Source organism: Capra hircus, chromosome 7 (assembly GCF_001704415.2).
Source record: "Capra hircus breed San Clemente chromosome 7, ASM170441v1, whole genome shotgun sequence".
NCBI classification, from domain to species: domain Eukaryota; kingdom Metazoa; phylum Chordata; class Mammalia; order Artiodactyla; family Bovidae; genus Capra; species Capra hircus.
The window spans coordinates 6,183,719-6,187,448 of NC_030814.1; the positions used below are offsets into that span (position 1 = coordinate 6,183,719).

Below are 3,730 nucleotides of genomic sequence, written 5' to 3' on the forward strand. Positions count from 1 at the left end.
GAGCTCTTTATAAATAAGTGTTCATAAGCAAATAGCAATCTGTTCATAGCTGTAAGAAACTGAATGTACTACTTTTTTTAAATATAGAAGTAATTTCATTAGGCTTAGATAAACAGACTACCAGTAAAACTTTACCATGCTATTTAATCATTACTTACAATGTACGCATTCCTGAGTATACCGCACTGTAGTGACATTGTGTACTTCTGATTTTTTTTTTTGCATTCAGCTTAAAAGTTGTTTCTTCCCAAGAAACTGAACTTTTCTGTCAAATGTGCTGGATCGAACAGGAGAATTGGGTTCATAAAATGGATTCATTGCAAACTTTATGTATAAATCATAGACATCAGTAAAGAAGTTCTTGATTCCGTCTTCTTGCCTGACATCATGCAGCATAATAAACCTCATACGACCCGCAGTGACGAATGCCAACACAAACCATTCATTGAATTTGTCCACCGTCTTCAAGTACATATTGTTGACAGCCGCATGTTCTCACCTACGAGGTCGAGGGCAGCGTGAGCTATGAACTGGTTCAGATGGCGGTGATCGTCTTTGGATTCTGCTTTTCCAGTTGGCAAAAACTCCATTTCAAAAACTGGATTATCATGGTGACAATGATGACAAAGTAGAAGCTTCCAGACATCATCTTCAATATAGCTCCTGCGGCGAGACGCCGGCAACCGAAACGCTCTGTCAGTAAATGTCCATAATGTAACCAGTAAATGTCCATTGAAAAGCAAGTAAATGTTCATTGAAAACCAGGTATTTTCTGTGCTGTGAGCACTTGAAGAATTTTGTTCATTCTGAATGACCTGAGCAAGGAATTCTCAGTTTGGTCTTGTATCTTTGTGTGAAGCTGATATCACAGTTTTTTACCCTATTTATTTGATTTCCTAAATAAAGTTGTTTGTCCAAGAAAAAAAAAAAAAAACATTAGTTAATATTTCAATAATTCTGTACAGGAGTAATCTTCTTTAAGTTAGGTAGTAGATATGTCAAATTTCTCTTTTAGCAAACGAGAGAAATTGAGACTCAATAAGATGAAATATGTGTGCGTGGATCCAGATTAGTCAATCACAGAGCTCTGACTTTAAACCAGGGCTTTGGGTTCCTAGCTCTTCTTTCCACTAAGTCCTATCATCCTATTCATATTTTTGATCAGACAATAAATGTTTGCTTAAATGGTATTTTCCTTTTTTACGTGATATGCACATGTAGGCCAAATCATCTAACACACTGATAACATTTTTCTAAGAACTTAAACGTGGAAACTGTCCAAATAGAGAAGCTAACATGTCTGAATCCAGAAGTCCATCCAGGTCTGTAAGCGTGCTAAGTCACTTCAGTCATGTCCCACTCTTTGTGACTCTATGGACTGCCTGCCAGGTTCTATCTGTCTGTGGGATTCTCTAGGCAAGAATACTGGAATGGGTAGCTTATTGCCTTCTCCAGGGGAACTTCCCGACCCAGGGGTCGAGCCAGCATCTCTTACGTCTCCTGCATTGGCATACGGGTTCTTTACCACTAGCACTACCTGGGAAGCCCTCATCCAAGTCTTCTCCTGCCAGAAAACAGACACCAAGATTATCTATCTGACCTCAACCATAGTGACTTCAGGTTTGGGAGCCTTCCCCCTTCTCCCTAGCATTGACTCACTAAATCCATCGGGCAGTTTAGTACTATGGATTATGTAATATATTCTCTGTTTGTCTCTTCAAATCTTCAGTCCACATTCTTGGCAATGTTCCACGCCCAGGAGACTATCACGTGCATTAACTGTGTGTGTGTGCGTGTGTGTGCGTGTGCATGTGCGTGTGCGTGTGTGTGTGTGTGTGTGTGTGTGTGTTGGGCACTGAGTTTTGCAGGATAATGGATGTTGGCTAGAACGTCTTTTGTGTCCTTTTTCCCCTCTAGCTCTCTCTCTCTTCAGACAATTGCTTCCTCCCCAAGCCCCTCAGACCTCAGACTGGGCCAAGCCCTGCTAAGGCTAGCTTCACACCTTGTTGGTCCCTCTTAACCTTGCCTGCAACTTTAAATAGCCTCTCCTATTAAGCTCTCCTTAATCCTCCTTTTGCGTGCATTATCAATTTTTCTCTCAGACCTTGGCTGAGGTAAGATTTTTCAGTTACTGGAGATATAGCGAATCTTTGTTTTAGTTCCAGGTAAGGGAAGGGCTATTCGGGGGCTGCTCAACCGACACGTATAAGGGACTATAAAAGTCATGCTAAGTATTTGCACAATTAAAAAAAAATACTTCCTAGACAGATTTCTTTCACTGTTGGATTTTATTTTATATATTATTCCAAATGTGTGACAAGAATTGGAAGCAATAAGACTTGTTTCATTAGGCACCTGTTTTAAAAAGTGAGTCTGTTGTGTTCATGCTACTTAAAAGTAAACTGTTACACAAGATTTATATGAGGTTGAAGTACTCAGAAGTTTCTTTCCTGTATCGACAGTTCTTACTGATACAATTGTGAGAGCAGGAAAGTTATTTAAGTGTCTTTCTATCCAGGACATAGTCTTAACTGAGGTTGAAAAAAATCTGCTATCTGAAGAAAGCTGAGGAAAAAAAAAAAGGATAGAATCTATGGGTAAATGTTCTAAGGTTGCATATCCCAGCTGCCATGCCTGCAGCCTTTTTATATTAACTCAAAAGACGAAGGTAAAAGATCCAAACAGAATGATCTACATTTAAAAATAACTAATAAAATGATCCAGATAGAATGCCCAGAGATTATAAATTCCCTTCCACAAAATAAAAGGAACATAGCATGAAGAGGGCAGTTGAAGGGTATATGCAAGACACACCCATAAACAAAGAGATTTCAAAATATTTCTGTATTCTAGACACATAAAACACAATATGGACTCTAAAAATTGATTAAAAAATTACAAGAAATCAATAACTGAAAAATAATGAAGTAAACAGCCTAGTAGTTACAATGAGCATTATAATAAATACTTTTGTAAATAAGTGGAATGTAAAAGAGATCTTATTGAAATGAAATTAGTGACAGGAAGAGCAGCATGGGGGGGAAAAAACAAATGAAGTGTAAAGGAGCAATGGTCATTAAAAATGTAAACTATAAAGAAATAATTGGCATCACTGAGAAGAAAGTAAAATATGTGAGCAAATAATAATTTTTCTAAAATGCAATGAAAGATACAATGAAGTATTTAAAGAGGGTAGATAAAAACTTTTATAAGTGAATACCTAAATCTATAGAATGCAAGAACTTTTCTTTAATAAAATTAAATGTAATCTATTTCTATGTAGAGATAGCTGTTAGATATGTAGATATATATATATTGTAAAAGTTTCCAGCAAGAGAGAAAAGCATTGAATAATAATTTACCTTAAACATAATATGAATTTTATATAATATATATACATATGAGTCAAAAAACTTAAAAGGACAAAATTTGAAGTCTTCTTAATTTCTTTATTGCCACAGTCACTGTCAGAGTACATGCCAGGGTTCAGCTTTCATGGGTCTTCAAAGTCATAGTCAATGAAGCTGTTCCTCAATCCAATAAATGTAAAACAAATGACTTAATAGTGATAAAAGCAATTTGAACATTAGGAGCTATTTATACTCAAATTAGGACCCATGTAGGATATATTTATTTGTCCTTCTTGAAAATGTATTTAATGATGAAATCCAACTGCAGAAGGCTCATAAAGGCTCTGAAGGATTTGTCTATTTCCTAACTCCTAGAGACT

General features: G+C 36.5%; 1 pseudogene; it reads right to left on the reverse strand.

The window, feature by feature from the left end:
* On the reverse strand, window positions 221-695 carry LOC102180938 (annotated as a pseudogene).